General features: G+C 42.0%; 1 long non-coding RNA gene across 1 annotated transcript; it reads right to left on the bottom strand.

Moving 5' to 3' along the window:
• Nucleotides 1–4155: 4155 nt before the first annotated feature.
• On the bottom strand, nucleotides 4156–5603 carry LOC118164421. Its single transcript, XR_004749492.1, has 2 exons — nucleotides 5493–5603; nucleotides 4156–4485 (listed from the first exon to the last, which is right to left on the bottom strand). It is a non-coding gene; the product is annotated as an uncharacterized LOC118164421 (long non-coding RNA).
• Nucleotides 5604–18742: the final 13139 nt, after the last annotated feature.

The following is an 18742-nucleotide window of genomic DNA, read 5'->3' as shown; positions in this document are numbered from 1 at the left end:
AATAGCCTAGTTGTCAGGCCTTGTTTTGGGCAAGTGTATTTGTAGTAGCAGTTCACCCAGATGCAGCTACAGCTGGGTGAACACCTATAAGCCTGTCCTATAGCTCAGTCTGCCTCAGAAGCCCAGGCTTCTGCCTCCCTCCCACCATTGCCTGCCCAGTTCTCCTCCTCTCCTAACCTGATGTGCCTTCAGTCCTTCCAACACCCCTTAGTCACCGTCATGCCAGCTGCTGCCTTCTGCAAGATGTCTGGAACCAATTTGCCTTGATCGCCTGCTGATTTGCCACTTCCACTGACCAACATCAGCTGGTTCCAGTACAGCCCAGCTCTGCTTCCCTTCCTGTTACAGCTTTTATCAATACTCCCCCACATTGACTGAGTTTATATTAGGGACAGCAGAGCATCAAAAGCCTGCCTTGCATATTCATCAAAAACAAGGTGAAGATTTTGATCATCTTTAGCTTGCATGGCAAAACTCTCTTGTGCACCTTTTGCACCTTATTATAGAAAGCTCAGTTATACCCAAAGAGCAAAGCTGTCAGGCAAATCTCATTGCAGAATTTTAGGAAGATTTTTTAAGGACCATGAACTCAGACCACCAATAAGGATTGGGAGTCAAATTAATTGACTTGGTGTTGCTATGGGAGAGTGTGCAGCAAACAGAAGACTGCTTTGACTTGCTTACAGTAACCATGCCATTGAGGTGATGTGTTGGAATTTCATTAAGTACTGGGGTATATTTTTGGCGTTTCTTAAGGGTTGCTAGCTGGGTATACCATATTGCTTGCAGTCGACAAAAGAGGTGCCAGAAGTGAGGCTGGCTGAAGCCTGATCACCTGGTGGAGCACCAGGGTTGAACACATTTTCTGAGCCAACCAGAGATGTCGTAAGGCATTAGTCACTGCTATAAATGAGTTATTATCAGCAGGTAGGCTAAAACAGCTCTCAAATTAGAAACTGAATTGAGTGATTGTTGGTATGGCACTCCAAAAAAAAAAAAAAAAAAAAGGCAGTAGCATCATTTTGAAGTGGCATCTTCCAAATGTTTCAAATACCTATCCAAATTATTTCTGTTTTAGCTGGAGTCAACCCTCACTCAATTAATTTTCATCCTTTAGCTTATCATTGGACAGTGACTAGTTTCTAAGTGAGCTTGTTCAGGATAGGAAGATTGAACGGCTCTTACGTACATTAACATCCAGCAAGAATCACTAGTTGGACGAAGATGGGGCATCTGGTTTGGGACCAGCTGTACTGTCACGCAGCTGAATGAGAAATAAAGGTTTTCTTCCCTGAGTGAGTCATTTCCTATTTTTGTCATCAGTTACTCGCAACTCTCTCAGCTGCCCAGAGAGATGTGGTTTAAATCTTTGAGATGACAATGCTCTAAGCTTTGGATGTGGTGGGGCAGATCTGTACTTTCCAGGCTTGTACATTTTCCCCCCGATTAATGTCTTCTTTCACAGTTTCATCTGATTGCTGGTTCCGATTGTGAACTACAGACAGCCAGGATTCATGAAAAAACTTCAGCACCTTACATAGCTTCTTAGGGCGGTAAGTGAGAGCCTAAACAGATCCTCACAGAACATATATTTATAAAAAACATAATTTCAGTTATCTCACAGTCATAATTGGCAGCCATTTTAAGAAGGTGGTGAATTTTTGGCACTTGAGTTCACCAAAGTATTCCAGTACAAGAGTAGATTACTAAGTGCTGAAGCCAGAGAGACCTGTTTCAATCAAGCAGTCTGAGTTCAGCATAACGCAGGCCAGAGGAGTGCTTATCCTAGCTATTTTCAAAGAAAGACGGGAGACCTGGAGAACTACAGGCTGCTATTACATCAAATACTGACTTTCATAAACTGATAGAGACATGCATACCCTGGTTATACACATTTATATAAATTTTTGAACAGTATGGATTAGTTTTTTTTTTTTTTCTTTAATGAAGACACAGTTTGTAAGGAAGTCAAAACGGAGATACCACATCATTTTCTGGAAGCTGATGCTGTGTGTATAACATTGTGATAACTGTACAATTTTATTAACAAATAAATATTAGATAATTGTAATATTTCAACCAGAATGGTCAATTAACAACTGCAGAGAGTCTTACCAATCTAATATCAAGGTGATATAAAGATGGGAGGGATTATATATCCTTAAAAGATATGGGTAGGCTAAAAACCACTTTGATAAATGGCAGATGAGGGCAAAATAAATAATATTTGTAAAATGAAACACTCGAGATCAGATAACTCATAGTGGATACTTAAACATACAAAGGTAGATTTTAGAAATGCAGAAAGGCAGCAGTACAGCAGAAATATTTGGGAGTTACAGTAATATTAACATACATTTGGACAGGGGTCTGGATATATTTGGACTCCAACAAGTATTTGGCAAGGGTCTGAAGCCAGACAGGTATGACAATGGCTTGTATGCAACAGATGGAGTCGAATGGCATTTTAATGGGTTTTGTTAACTTTTAGGCTTCTCTTTGAAAGGAACTGGGCATTTTCATAGAATATCTGACCATGGTGAATTTTAATTCTCTTCTTTAGTTCAGTAGAGCCCCAGATTGCTAAATGCAAGCCTGATGTAGTATCTAATTTATGAAGTTCTTCATGATTTTCATCTAGTGAATGCCATTGGAAATGATTATCTACATGGAAACTCAAGAGTCAGATTGTGTATTTGCATAGATCTGTGTATTGAAATGTGAAATTAAGTCACAGAGAATTAAGGTTTCACATAGATCATGCTAGACATTACAGATCAGTGTAATTAGTAAGTTCACTAAAGCCAATGGAGTATCTTCCATTTTTTGTTGGGTTATGATTACAACCCTGATGACCTTAACTGAAGCCCTGTTTATTACAGTGTCTTGTACTAGGGCTCTATAAAAGTTCACAGCCAAGGTAAGCCAAGAACAGATTCATAAAACAGTATCTTACCACAAGACAGTCTAGGAGGTCAGAGAAGCAGTGCCAGTCTAGTCCTTTCTCCTGTAAGATTGTGCTCAGTTTCTTCCCAGACTGGCCTTTTAAACATGACTTGAGAATGCAGCCAGTTTCTTGAGAGGAAATGAATCTAGCTGTAGGATGCAACGTGGTCTAAATAGCAGCTGGGTAGCAACCTCTGATTTGTAGCCAGGGTCCTGCATAACCCTCATGATGGGCTGAAACCAGCTGCCTGGGCACACTCAGCTTTCCTACAGCAGGGCGGGAATGTAGTGCTTCAGCAAGTCAGCTGCCTGACACCCATCAAGAAATGGCATTTCCTTGCCAAAAATTCACGCTGGGGTAGGTGATGCCATTCAGGCTTGCGGAAGGGCTTCTGTACTGCAGTCAGAAAGGCAGGCATTTTGGCTGTGGAGCCTCGAAAGGGTCTCTGCTCTCTGCAAGAATCACCAGGAGTCTGATTCAGGTGCCCAAATGTGGGCAACCGATGTGACGGAGATCCCCCGGTGTATCCAGCTGCTGCTGCAGAAAGGCAGGGGAACTCCACGTGTCCTTTGGCAGAGCTGCCAGCCCCATGCAGATGTCCTGGTTATCTTAGATATCTCATATGCCTACGGGGGGTGAACTGTGCCTATAGGTGACGGGCTGGTTGGCTGGAACACTTTTAAAGCTGTGTTGACTACTGACTAGAGCTCCAGTGGCACTAATAAAGAGTCTAATAAGAAAGTTGCCTTTTCATTGGTCTTTCAATGACCAGCCAGCCCTTGGCTCTATAAGCAATAGAGAGTTATGAAAGGGCAGAAGGAGACTGTGGTGTCGCACATAGCTGATGTCCTTACACTGTGCTTTGTTTCCTCACCTAAACACAGCAGAGGTTGTGTGGAGCCTCTTCCTCAACCCATCATGAGGAGGCAATAATAAATCCTGTTCTTCTTTGCTTGAGTTAAAGGTCCAGACTTCCAGTCAACATAAAGCAAGGGCAGCTGCTGTGAGTGCAGCCCAGCAGTCCCAATGTACTGACGTGGCAAATGTGGCCCACCTCTGCCAGCTGGAAGAGAGGCATGCAGTGTACTACCAGTCACTGTCACTAAACCATTATTTCAAGATAACCAACTCTGCTTCTTAACCGAGTTTTTGGATGTGACTTTGTGAAAGTATGCAGTCAGGATGGTGCAGCGGAGCTATTTCAAAGCTCTAATTGACGTCAAGCCTGATGTGACTCATGGACCGCATCGGAGCCCTACAAGTTTAAAAAAAAAAAGTCTGTGTTACATGATAGACATTTGTGCAGTTCTGTACTTCGCTTCCAGGAGGACAATTGTGGATCTCATGCGGTTCACCAAGGACGATCTGAAGACACCTACCATCACCGATCTCCGGCAATCTCCGCAGCAGCTAGTCCCAGCCGGAGGCTGGCACGAGGCCACGTAACGCAAGTGGGACATGACTGCAGGCAGCGGCTCTGCCACCGCCTGCCTTTCATCCTTTCCTATATCATGCTTCACGTGTCATCCGTAGGAAACCTACATAAACAAGCTGGTGAAGAAGTTCATCAGGGATGCAATTTTTAATTAGGTCACTGATGCTCTACAGGGCTTTTAGCTTGCAATTAAGGCAAATATGCATAACGTGAGATATAAAGGCAAGCAAAAAAAAAAAATCAGAATCAGAAACCAACAATACTGTCTTTCATTTTCTTATCACAGGCCCAGTGATTTTTACACCTGTCCGGGCTAATTCACTCAGTTAAACTATTCTGCCCAGCATTAAAGTACAGGCTCAGCTCCCCAGCTGCATGGGGCAGAGTTGTTTTCAGTGTCGGCCCTGCCTGGCACTCTTTGGTGGCACCTCAGCGATGTGACCCTTCCCCATCCCCGCCGACCTCTGGGTTATTTGAGGGAGCACATTGCACAGCTGAAGAATTCAACTGCTCCGGAGTGAAGAGGAGCAGCAAACAGCCCACAGTTTGTGACACGAAGCTGATTTAGGATGGGACTGAAGCATGCAACACCTCACAAATGTCAGCTTCACAGAAAACCCTGTAAGCAGTTGGTATACACAGATACATAGTTTTTGGAATGCAAGGAATTTTATTTATTTATTTATTTATTACTTATTGCCCCTGTTGTGTTCCCTATCACAGACTTCTTTAAATCACCGCAGGACAGTCTTACCATAACACTTTTGAGTACTTCTAGTGTGAAGAAACCATGTTAGTAGAGCCTGTAAAACCCCCCCACCCTTTTATCGCCTTGGTGCCACCAATGAAATGTGTTCTTGTCACCCGAATAGAGCATGGGAGCTGGCAAGTTTAAAGAACTGTGATAGTACAGCAGGTGACACTGAAGTGCTAGGAAGGCATAGGGAAAATCTTATCCTGAAAGGGAGGAGCTGAGTTATGCTTTGGCAAGTACTCCTAACTAATGTTCACTTCAGGAATCTGGTACAGTGATCAAAATATTCCGAATATAGTGAACATGTGCAGTATTCCAAAATTAGCTTGCTTTCCTTTGTAACAGCTCGAGCCCACCTTGCATCTTGCAGCCTTTGATGTGCTTGGAAAAAACATGGCTAATTCTTTCACATCAGGGTTTGACCAGGCTGAGTGAACCAGTGCCATCCAAATGGGTTCCCTTGTGTCCAGAACAGAGCGATGAGTAAGCACATCATTGTCCTTTTGCATGTGGCAAAGTGAGCCAGCAGTGTTGGTGGTAATGTGCTTAAAACACTTTGAGTGCTTTGTCCTAGTTCAGTACATCATACCCAGGAGTTTGCTTGCAGCAGAATTTGGGGAAAAAAAATAACAACAACAGAAACACAGTGAAAATAATAATAATAATAAAAATAAAAAAACATGGTATCGCCATAATTACCAATAAAAACTGAACTAGCAGAGGATAAAGTTTTCAAAGACATTGTCACCGAAAGGTCGTTACAAAGCAAAACACAAATTGTGAAACAGGCCAAAGAGCATGGTGAAGTTCAGAGCCAGCAGGCAGAGCTGAGGACAGACAGAGAAGGACTGATTCAGGCCAGGGACGGGAAGCAAGGAACAGCTTCCTTGCAGGGTAAATGCAGCTTATTTAGAAGACAGGAGGATCCTCACCAAGCAACTAAGAGCAGCTAAAACAACATACCTGCTTTGTCGTTGTCCCAACCTAAAAAAAATCCTCATACTCATCCTCCAACAAAAAGGTATGGCTAACAAACCAGAGGAAATTTTTATTGTATTAAATTGGTGTAAAAAGGGGAATATATATATATATATATTCTTCAAGAGCATTAAAATGATGACATTTTCTGGCTTGTGATGCTTTGTGGCAATGTTGCTTTGTAATGGAAGGCTGTAGGTTAAGGTCAGGAGATAGCGTTAACATTGCAAGGAACACAATTAAAAATGTGATACATGTTTGCATGCATTAATGGATTCTCCAAAGGAACCAGTATGAAAACAAAATAAAGACTGTCAGACGTGCTTGAACAGTAGTTTTGAATTTGTTGTTTGTAAAAACATTAATTGTTCTGGATTGTTTATTTATTTATTTATGACACAAGCAGTTCGATCTCATGCAGGTATTTGCAGTTGCTAGGAATGCAAGAGATGTCCTGCTTCTGCTCCAGATGAAAATGCTGAAGTTTTGCATTACATTTCCATTATTTTTTTCACCCTCTAACACTACTCATAGCTGTCCATAAGCTGTGAAAAGATCTTTAGGCCTGAGAGCATGCCAGAAAAAATACAACATCCCATTAGGACTAAAAAGATAGAGTAGGAACAACCCTTCTCAGCACTGTTGCTCAGTCAGACACAGTGGTGGGACATGTACGTGACAGCTTTGGTGTGTTCTTTCATTTACTTCACAAAGGAGTGTTTGTGGCAGAAAGTCAGTGTGAGGAGTGTTCATTATTCCTTTAAGGAGCCTGAGAGTTCAGTAAGTTAATATACCACAGGCTATCAGTGCCATCAACCATCCAACAAGATATAAATTAAACCCTGCTGCAGCATCAGTATTTCTTGATGCAGTCACAAGATTTGATGGGATTGGAGCTCAGATCATGGGGTGAACATTAGTGATGGTTGATGTGTCTGTGAGATGTTTTGAGACAGGAAGAAGAGGTCAGGAACTGGATAAAACTTGTGAGAGAAATCATGATTAGCATACTGGGCATGAGAATGATGGGAAATGAGAAGTGATTCAATCTGACAAAAACAAAGACAAAAACCAACTTGAAAGGAGTCCTCAAGTACATCTCTGTCATTTGTCTCAGATACAGAAAGAAGTAGGCTTCTCATGCAGCTTTGGACATCTACAGCTTGTGTGCTTCTAACTGGTTGCTCAGAGGTCCTTTGCAGTCAGTGGAGATAAAATGGAACCTTTAGGTCATGATTCACTTAATCCTAACCCAGACATTTAAATAAGGCCTGAGGAAGTTCCTCTTTCTTTGTCTTCTTTATTAACTGACTTGCTCACATGTAGACATCTACAGGGAGGCTATCTGAAGTTGCCCAAGAAGATACCTGTCTCTTCTACACATTTCAGTTTTCTAGACATGGACCATTCTGGCAACTGGCCAGCGGGTGAGTGACTGCCCACATCAGCTCGTTCAAAGGACCCTTGCAAAACTTGGTCCCACCAGGAGGGCACCTCCAGGCTGCAGTGATGTTGTGCAGAAGTCCCAGTGCAACTCTCAGCACCCAGTTTGGCTGCAATAAAGTAGCTAGGAAGCCTCCACAGACTCTCACGAGGAATGAAGAAAAAGGGACATTCAGCAAGAGAGACAGAACTGTAGCTGAAGTTTGGTGCTTTGAGAGTTTAGCCTGAATCAGAAGAGTGCTTTTAAAGCTAACCTCCTAGCCCTTCCACCTGCTGGGCTTTGGTTCACATTATGGTTCACACCGTCTCAAAGCACATGAACATATTTCTTTTAGATAAAATAACCTGGAAGATGAAGGCCAGGAGGACACCTAATACATTCCAGATGCAATAGGTATTCAGTCCGTGGGAGCAGACAAGACTAGCCTAAAGAAAAAAAAAATCTCTAAAATGTTTATAGTGTGGGTGCCAGGTCCTCAGCACTGATGGTTTTGCTCTACAGCTCTGCTATCGGTTTTCTCTACTGGGTAATGTAACATAAAGTGAAGAAGGACCTAGAAGAGCCCCTTGCTCCATTATCCATTGGAGGAGTTTAGGAATAGCCAACAAAGGGACTTTACATTTACTTTACATTACTTTTACAAAATACAGTGCTTAAACAAAGGAAACATCCATTAAACATGGGCAGAAACAAGTCCTGTACAAGAGCTGTGAAGTTAATTTATTGAGAATGCAAAATGCCTGCTGATTATACTGATTACTCTTCCAGGTCTCCAGAGTTAGTATGTCTGTCTGAGATGGATAGTAAATTCAAAATGCAGCTACCTGTGGGATTTTGTTTATAGCAGGACAGCTTCAGGACTTCATCCGAACATAAATTGTTGTAAGCTAACCATGATATTATTACCCACAGATTAATATGGCTGCAAAAGAACAACACAAGCTGCAAAGCCAAACACGAAGACCATTTCCAGCGCTATTGACCTGAGTGCACCAGGTACTTCAGTAAGAAGTAATATTGCACACCTGACAAAATAAAGTATTGTCGCCACTACCAGAATCCCAACACTTTAGGTTAAATCTGTGTATTACAAGATGGCACCAGAAGCTGATGAGAACCCCCACCAAACAGGGTTCTACCAAAATGGCCTGAACCACGCTGAAGTACACTTAAAGACAGTCCTGAATTTCTGTTGGTTTTGTGTCAGACCTTCGGAAAAAGCAGAACTGGTGTGGTACTTTGATGGCAGACTGCCTGAGAATACCATATTTATAGTTTGGGTGTGCTACCAACGCCTTTTGCACCACAGATCCAAACAACAGCACCATACAGGCTGCTATAAAGAAAGCTAACTCCTTGCCAGCTAGGCCCATGGCTGTCCAAATTGTCCCACTGACCTTGCCACCCAGGAACTGGCTGCCTCGGGGCAGATTCCTGTGTCACATCCCCTACTTGTTGAGTACCCTTAAGAGAAGGCCATGTTCATGGCCCGCACTGGTAGGACAGCCCTGGTTGGGTAGGGACGCCCAAGAACCTGAGCAAGCAGGAAACATCTGACCCAGAGGAGGAGGAGAAAGAGGTGGTGTCCTCCTTCACTCTCTTCACAAAGTGGCTCTGGGAGGAGAAGAGAGAGGTGTGATTGCTAATTGTCCCAACGAGGTGGTTCTTCAGAGATGGGGAGGACATCAGTGCAGGGGCCAACTACCAGACAGGGCTCGAGGCCAGTGCTTTTATTGTAGGTTTCCCAGGGAAGGCAAAACAAAGCGATAACACAGGAAACAGCAAAAGCTGTAAGGAGCCATTAGCAAGCCCTGCAATGTAATGTGCAACAAGAAAGCGAGCAAGTAGTGGAGCAGGTAAGGGAGCAAATATGTCAATATTGGGACCAGCAGCAGCAAGTACCAGCCTGCCAAGCACCAGCTAAACAACTCTATCAGCCGTAAATTCTAGCACATGCTAGTCAAATCTGTCTTTATCTTGAACCCCTTGAGGCACGTTGGGCACCAAAGGGGACCAATTGTGGGTTGGCTCCTGCCAAGCACCCCCAAAGCTGTTTGCTCATTCCCCTCCTTTAGTAGGACGGAGGGCGAAAATAGGAAGAAGAAAAGTGACACAGCTTGTGGGTTGAGATAAAGACAGCTTAATAGGTAAAGGAAGAGAAAAACTGAAGTGAAACTAGAGAAATGGCTCACTGCCTCCCACAGGCAGACCGATGCCCAAGCAGCCTCTGAAGAAGGACCACCTTGGAAGTCCCACCACCCCTTCTTCTCTCTCTACCCATTTTTTTCTCCCTGAACGTGGTGCTATGCAGTATGGGACATCTCTCTGATCAGTTTGTGTCAGCTGTCCCAGCTGTGCCCCTTCACTGCTTCTTGCCCACCTGCAGCCTACTTGCTGCTGGGACTGAGTGAGAAAAAGAGAAACCCCGATGCTGTGCAGACAACTGCTCAGCGGTAGCCACTGCTGTGCTACCAACGCTGCTTTAGCCACAGATCCAAACACGGCACCGTATGGAGCCCTTGTGAGGAAACTCAGCTCCATCCCAGCCAGACCACCGTGCACTGGAGCAACAGCTCCAAGCGATCGTAACAAGAACTGCTTCGTATCACTTCTAAGAGTGCCTTCTCTGCTTCACTAGCTCTAAGGTTTTCCTCATGCAATGTATTTGCATACTTCCAAAGAAGTTACAAAACCCTTTACCCTTCCTGTATACAAATGGACACGTTGATTCTCAGGAAGAATATAAATATATATATATATATATATACACTATGCATACCTTGCTCTTTAATAATTCCAATTAAAACAACTAGATTTGACATGTTTCTGTAGTTCTTATTTCTAAAGGCTAGCAAACTGTTTCAACCCTTCATACGGTTAAAATGGAGTTTTCCTGAGAATGCTACTCTCAATAAAATTTTAGCAAAGCTGCTACATAAAAAGTATCAAAATACTTTTTACTTAAAAAAAAAAAAAAAAAAAGTACATTGGAACCAGGATATCAGCTGTTTTTTTTTGTTTGTTTTGTTTGTTTGTTTTTTCTGTAAAATTGGTGTATTGTGGAAAAAAAATGCATGTAGAATAAGTTCAGTGCTACACTTAAAAATTCAAATTTTGTTATGCTGATTTTCTGAGATATCACAAAACCACCAGAAAGACTAAATGTAATGTGCTACCAGGAACCACAACATTTTTATTTTTGCATACTATATATAAAATTGAAGAGACAAATTCAATACATCCCTTAATAGCTAATGTTCTTTAAAACATTAAATTTAAAAGTTGTGATCTTTGTTTAAAAGTATTCCTACTTCCACTCAAAAAAAAAATAAAAAGAAAAAAATAATTTAAAAAAAGCAAGCATTAATGCAATTGCAGCTTCTCTGCGTAGCAACAAACCAACACAGACAATTCTGGTCCTCTGTGGGTGTCTCTGCATACAACATGGTTTTGTGCACTGATGTAACGCTGCTTCTTCATTCGCTACCACTTCCCATTCATTTGCAAAGGAGGTGTATTAAAAAAAAAAAAAAAAAAAAAAAAAAAAGTTCTTCTGCTGTAAGCATTTATTTCCTCCAAGAATGGAGAAGGCTAGCAAAGCTGAGCAATATAACAGAATAGAGAAAATCATACAGCTTAGATGTGAACAAAAACTTACATCCTTCCTCATGGCTACCTTTCATAAAGCAGCATCACTCTTGTTCTCCTTGCAAATAAACCACTTTTTGCTTGTATTAAAGCAACTAGCTTGTCCCAGTCAAGGACTTATTGTACATGCCCATGTACAAAGCCATAGCAAGCCACTTCCCTGATTTTGAGTAACTCACATGGGATCTCAGCCCGTGTAAGTACTAGCGTATGCAAGTACAAGCATATAGTGCAAGCATATGCAATTACAGCACCACTGTTTACCCTCAAAACTATCTCTAAGTTAAGACAAAATGCAATCAAGTGATGTGAAAACTGAACGCAGAGAGTGTGGCAGAGTGGGTGGGATTGGTAATGCTGAGAAAATGGTGTGCCTTCACTGCGGTGAGCTGCACGGACAAGGTGCAGGGCTCAGGGATGGATCACTTGGTTTCTTGGCCCCAGGGTTGATTTCAGGTGCCAGCAAAGGTCTGCGAGCTGCCATCGCCTGGCCTGTGCAATACTACAGCATGTGAAATGCACATCAGCACCACAGCCCTGCCCTGTGAGCACAAACCAGTGTCTGGCCGTGGAGCTGGTCCCGGCCTCTCCAGCTGCTGGAGGGTTTGTTTGTTGTCAAGGCAAAAGGTTTGCACCTGGGCTGACACCAGCACGCTGTACAGAAAGCACACTGTGTGTGTGTGCTAGCAGTGCCCACCCCAGTGTCCCCTGACGGGCAGTTCCTGCTGTACCTGCTCCCTGCGAAGCTGAGTCCGTGGGAACAAAGTGCAGAGACAGCACTCAGGTTTTGTGACATGTGTGTTGAGACCTTCACAGCAAGAATACAGCAGTGACAGTGTTTAGATGTTAAGCATTTAAGTGTTTGCTTGCACTGTGTCTCCAAGCTCCAAGAGAGTCAGTGGGAAATCTAACCAGCAGGCTCTATTATAGTAGAGCTATATATAGTAGGGTGTATACAATGACAACCTAACCAATACAGCTCACGAAGCCTAAAAATGGTTTGATTCACTGCAGAGTAGACACCTGATGGCCATCTAGCTGAGGCCGTCTGTGCTCACGGAAATGGGAGCACACAGCACTAGCAAAATCTGTAGTCACCTGCACTAAGGCATCAGCCTCGAGCTGGATCCTGCTCACCCGGCCAGCGAATTTTTGACAACTATGCTCTATAAGACAAAAAAAAAAAAAAAAAAAAAAAAAAAAAAAAAAAAAAAAAAAAAAAAGTAAAAAGCATCATTGTCTGGGTTTTACTTTTATGGCAGTAAATTGGTTTGTTGGATTGTGGCAATTAAAGCAGTGAGTTATTCACATAGAAAAACACACTATAAACACGTATCACTCAAGGAAAGTATGCTTTTCCTTATTAGAAATGTTACATTTTCTTTTATTTTATGACAGCACAATGACAGTCTCATGTTATGTCATATCTCTCCATTGGCACGATCCAAAGTCATAAAACCTCAGAAATTCAAGTGCAGTTAGACAATTGCTAAGCTACGACCGGTATCATTGTGACCCAGGCTGACTGCATTCCCCTATGCGTCTATATCCATCTGCGATTTTCCTTCTTCTATGCCAAGATTATCCATCATCTGGGGAAAGGGAATGCCTTCTATTTTGTGGCTGTTCAGGACTAAGGAATAGGTGCTAGAAGAACACAAATCACCAGGAACATGGTGTCTGTGATGATTTATGCGCCCCTGCTAGCTTGCCTCTTCTGCAGAAGACCTGAAATCCTTGCATACTTTTTATGAAGAGGCATGTTACTTTTATTTTATTTTTTAACAATTGCAGCTCCAGTAGCTGGTGAAAGTGATTCAGGATAATGAATCTTTTAAGCTTTACTGCTGAGCATCACCATACCCAGCAGGAGCCCGGACCACCCATTATTTTCTTCAGATTAGACACAGGTGGTGTCAGGTGCTCTTGTCAACCAAAACCAGTGAAGTTAAATTGGTGACAAACCAGTCTGTATGGTGGAGAGATGAGGATGGAGTAAACCAGGGGCAGGTTTTGTTCATGGGTGGAGAAGCAGTTAGGCCAAGAAAAGGACCAGAAGAAGAGCTGGCACTTTCATTGCAGGAGCTTTCTGCTGGTATTTGTAAGTAATTACATCAGTAATTCTATGAGAGGGAATCTCAGAGACATAAGCTCACAATAATGAAAGTGCAGTAGCTATGGTTACTGAGCAAATGGAGAGAAAGCAGAGCTGAACCGCAGCTCTGGGCACTGTACACAATTTTAACACCAAAAGCCTAGTTTTAGCTCTCCAAAATACAACTGTGAGAACAGTTCCCCACCCACGTTCCCCATTACAGTATGTGTCTGTATATATATGTGTGTGTTTATGTGCATGTGTGTATATATCTGTCTGCAGATATATATATATCTACAGTAGGATGAGGGGAAGACAAAGAGAACAGAAAAAGGTGACAGCTTGTAGACCATCATACAGCTATGGAGTTCATCATGTACTCAGAGGAAACAATCCTGTATGTTCAGTCGGACAGCCCAGGGCCAACACCCTGGGACTTTCCCCAGGAAACTTCTGCTGCCACGAAGAGGAAAAGGGTGTCTTCATTTTCCCCTGAGGATTTCTAAAGTGACACAAGTAGCTCACTGTAAGGCAACTATGTCTGCAGTGCAGGCTCAGTGCAACCCTTCCAGGAAATCTCACGTTAACCTGACGGCTAACGAGTGTAAGTCCTGCTAAAGCACAGCAGCAATGTGGAACTTGGCAAGTCCCACAACCCCCTCTGAGAAAATGGGTATTTGAGCAACTAATCCACATTGAACTTCACATAACATTGCTTCACGGGGCCGTTGACCTAACCATCTGGTGGTTTTACAGTGCGGTGTGGTGTAGCCCTGCCCACGCGGTGGGTGCCGCAGTGTTTACCTGCTGCAGGCTTTCCCAGGCCCTTCACACCTCCAGTCAACAGCAGCAGCCTGGCCACGTCCACCCCCAGGCAGGGATCTGGGCCTAGCTACACCTGCATAGCTGCATTCACACCTTTACTGGCAGTCTTAAAGCCATACCCATGCTGCCCAGAAGGCACGAGCACGTCCCATGCCTCAGTTTGTACCTACAAATCTATTCCTCAAAAGGAAAAACCATAAAAGTCTGTGTGTTTTCACCCACCTGTTTCCAAGGAATGGCAGAGTTCAATCTTCTATGTTTTTTTTTTCTTCTACAAACTCCTTCTAGACATTAGAGGTGTGCTTCAGTGTAGCCCTACACAGGACTGTGTGGTGTGACACCGGGGCCATGAGACGCGGCGCTCCTTTGGACCAGAAGCAAGAAGCCAGACATGCCTAGAGCAGCAGATACCTGTGCTGTACACCTGACTCAAGTCAAAGCACATTTGCCTCATGGGCAAAATGGATATAGTTTTAATAGTTACTTTAAAGATATAACACTTAAATCGTTTTGATCATGAAGATAAAAAGTTATATATTTAGTTTTAGGGCAGTAGGTTTCCAGAGGAGACTTCTGTTTCTACGTTCATTCAGCACAATACAGTCTGAACCCAATTTAATACAAGCAAAATTATGGGAATTCAATCCCAATGTCTTTCCAACAATGAAAATAATGCTTCTTTTATTCACACCAATATACAGACTCCCTGCACTCATACAGAAAATAGTTCTTCATCTGTGTTATAAGTAATACTAAATCAAGCTGAAGATTTAAGAACAGAACTCAAAAACAAACCACTTCCTACAGCCACTGGTAAGGAGTTTCATCTTAACCACTAGAGCCCAGGAAAAATGAATCACAGAAACCCTCTCATCTTGAGAAATTTATGCATCCTATAATCCCCAAAGGGAACAATTGCATCTGATAAAAATCTTTAGACCAAAATTAGAAAGTAACAATAAAGCTGACAGAACTGCCTGAAATACATATTTTAGCAGAATGTTATTAGAAAGTCAGCATAAAGTGCCTCTTAATCATACTCATCATGTATCTATTGGCAGTAAATCCAAGCAACTCTGGTTTTATATACCCCTGTAGACTTTATTTTATTGCCTACTTGCTTAGTAAATTTAAACTAGGTATATAGGCACAGTGTCTAGAGTGTCACCTGGAAAAAGGTAACTTTCTATCACTCAATATGAGCCTGCTTTAAAGCATCCAGTGCTTGGAGCCAAAGCCAGGAGTTTGCAAAGCTCGAAGTACTGGTCAAGCCATGAAAAACATCCATCATCAGAGTGTTTTTTAATCTCAGTGCAGTCATCCTAGTAACTCTGCCTTGAAGATCACCCAGAAGTTTTATCCAGTGGCAGTCCAGAGCTTTATAGAGGAATTGATAAGCCTCCAATCCTTGTCATGTCCACCCTTCATTTCAACAGAGTATCTATGAATATGACCTATATGAATATGACCTATATACATACTACCAGGCAATGACATTGCAGTACAGCGTGTAAAAATCACAGTGAACAAATCAAATAGTGATTGATGTGCTTATACAAGGGCTAATTACTGTCAAATTCCAGGAATTATATCTTTGCTAACTTCCACGTTATCTTCCAGGAGAGGCAGCCAACTAAAAAGCCTACTACAGGATACCAGTTGGCATACAAGTTGTAAGTAAGACGCTTTGCAGATATATTTAATACATTAAACCTTTCAGTTACTAGCAATTCAAGCAAACGTTTTAGATGTTAAGAATCTCTAAAACCCATAATCTCCTGAACCTCCAGTTCCCCCAGGAAAAGACCGATAAACCTGGACTTCTCCCAGCCCCACTGGCTAAGCCATGAATAGCGTTAACATTGCCAGAGCAGGATGTGAGGAAACATGCAACACTTTCCATCAGGCACCGTGAAGTCCCACGTCAGATGTCACAAGAGTTTCCAAGCTATTGCACAGTGCTTTAGCAGACAAAAGGAGAAATTAATTCAGTGTTTAAAAATTAAACATTCAAGCTCCCATTGTAATTAGTACTAAAACAGGATGGAGAATTTAAATAAAGTTCGACAATAGGCTTTTACACCGCACACAGTGCATTATTTTTAAAAGACAGTTATTATTTCAGATGTTCAAAAACTTCTGACAAGGGACTAATTCATAACACCGGATTACTGGCCTTAGTAAAATGGACACTATTGTCTCTTAAAATCTAAATTATTGTGAAATCTCAGATGCATTATGTTGTCTGCTTTCAACTATATTTAGCGCCGCTTTATTTTTTAAAAGTACAGCTCTGAAAGTGAGATGACAAGAACTAAATTTATTTGGTCTAAAGGGATAAGAATTAAAGGAAACAGCAAGATAACTGTATAAATATTCACACACAAAATAATGAAAGGAAGACAAATATTTCCAATGGGAATAGTTGTAATAGTGTAAAAGGCTAAAGCAGAATCAGTTTAAGCTCTGTATTAGGAAAAAGTGGTTTTGAAGACACCAAGGATGGCTGGACAGAAAGGAAACTTTGTGAATGCTTTTTAAGTGAATCAATTGATTCTCCTCCTCCCCTCCCTCCTGGGCAGCTAAAGAGAGGGGTTTTTTATTTCTTTCAGGCCTAATTGGTTGGGTTTTTCCATCTGATTTTCAGTTAGAGAAAAAGAGAAATAGACGGCCTTTGTGTCTGTTCATGAGTCACAAAAATTATTGGGAATGTTGAAAGACCACAGGATTAGAAAGTCTCAGGAGCTTCTGTTCTCCAGTTTCACCCACTTCAAGGATACCAGTAGAGGAGATGTCTTAGCTTCTAGCTAACTCGCAGAAGGGTGTGCAGACAGATGAGGAAGAGCATGAAAACACTGTGGTACTCACCAGCGTACCTGGGCAGTGCAGGACACCGTCAGCCTACCTGGGAGAAGGCACGCAGTATCCTGCACTTCAGGGGTGTTAGGGTGCTATTGCAGGGGAGGTTTTGAGAAAACAGATAAACACGGGACACAACTATCAGTTCAGTCACTAGGTGATGGGGAGGCGTTCAAGAGGGGATGATATTCTAAGGAATTAAGTTCTAGCTTATATAGAAACATCGGCAGTTAGTCTTCACAGCATTTATTGGCATTTTGTGAGATGACCAGGATTTTGCCCACATAAACAACTAAAAATTATTAATTGTGACAACTAAAAATTATTGTGTCATTCTCTCATATGAGCAATACAATAAAAATCAGTTATGTTATTAACCTCTGGAAAAGCAATGTCCTTCCCTTCCCCAATATATCCACTGCAAGAGAATATAGTGCCCCTGCTATGGCAGTTGTAGATAAGTAATCCTGAAAGAGACCCTGAAATGGACTGCAAGCACAAAAGATGGGCTTCTCTGTTTAGACAATGCTATAATGTCCATTCAGCTCCCTCCAAAACGCAAGAGAAGATCAATGCTGCCCTGTAAGAGACAGAGCGAGACCCTCCATGCACTTCCCACTGAAACATATAAAAAAAAAATCTCCAACTCACGGAAAACAGAAAATATCTCATGTTTGATGGAAAGAAATAAAAACTATACAAATAAAAAGTAAAAGCACTTTACAGACGAGCCCTTGAGCTTTGAAGTATGTTTCTGACAGATAAAATTCACATATTTGTTTTGCCTGAATAACATATTACTGGAAGGTCCACGGAAAAAAATAAAATACTGTATACATTGATTGTCTGAGTTTTCCTGAGTCTCCTGTCTCTCAGAAAGGTTGAGAAGATTTAAGTGCGAATTGAAGGAAAAAAAAAAGAAAAAAAAAGGAAAAGGAAGATCTAGGGAAAAGAAAAGGAAGGGGAAAATAAAAGAAAAAATGTAACAGAAAAAGAAACAACTACAACACCATGAAAATGTGTCTTCTAACTTGTGTCCTCTGCCATTGTTTTGTTATATTGGTGTTAGCTAAGTTATTTAGAAAGTTATTTATTTATTTATTTTATTAATATGTATATCTGTTAAAAAAAAAAAAAAAAGTTATGTGGAAAGTTATGTGGTCCCCCTTGTAGCCCACCTTGGCTGGAGGTTTCTGCCTAGTGCCAGCGACCTGTGAGAACACTTCTGGGCACACTGTGTCCTTGTACTCCTTTCACGGGCACCCAAACCCATTGAAAATACCACTGAAGGCTGCTCAAAGGAAGAAGGAGCCTCATAAAATCTGCTGTGCCGGCTGTGTGGCTGGCAGCAGGTAACCTCCAGCAGCAGATTGGTGACAACCACCAAGTGGGCAAGGTGCAGGAACGCCACAGCAGTTTCTGTGCTGATTTGGATCACCAGCATCTCAACATCCAGAGGTCTGGATTAGTTTCAGCAAACAGACCGGGAGCCTCGTGCAGTTAAGCAGTCAGGTTCCTGTACAGAGACAGAGATCAAACCAACAGCGAGTGCCTGGGGATTTTATGCTCCTCTCCTCCTACTTCCTTAACTGCTTGAAGCATGACTTTTTGATAGTGTTTTTTGTTTGTTTGTTTTTGTTTTGTTTTGTTTTGTTTTGTTTTGTTTTGTTTTTGTTTTGTTTATTTCTTAAAGAATTTCTGCTTCCCAGTAAGCAGAGATGAGGACTGCATGGCAAATTGTTGCCTATTCACAAGAG

Source organism: Oxyura jamaicensis, chromosome 3 (genome assembly GCF_011077185.1).
Source record: "Oxyura jamaicensis isolate SHBP4307 breed ruddy duck chromosome 3, BPBGC_Ojam_1.0, whole genome shotgun sequence".
In the NCBI taxonomy this organism is placed as follows: Eukaryota; Metazoa; Chordata; class Aves; order Anseriformes; family Anatidae; genus Oxyura; species Oxyura jamaicensis.
This window is presented reverse-complemented; position numbering and strand designations above follow the sequence as displayed.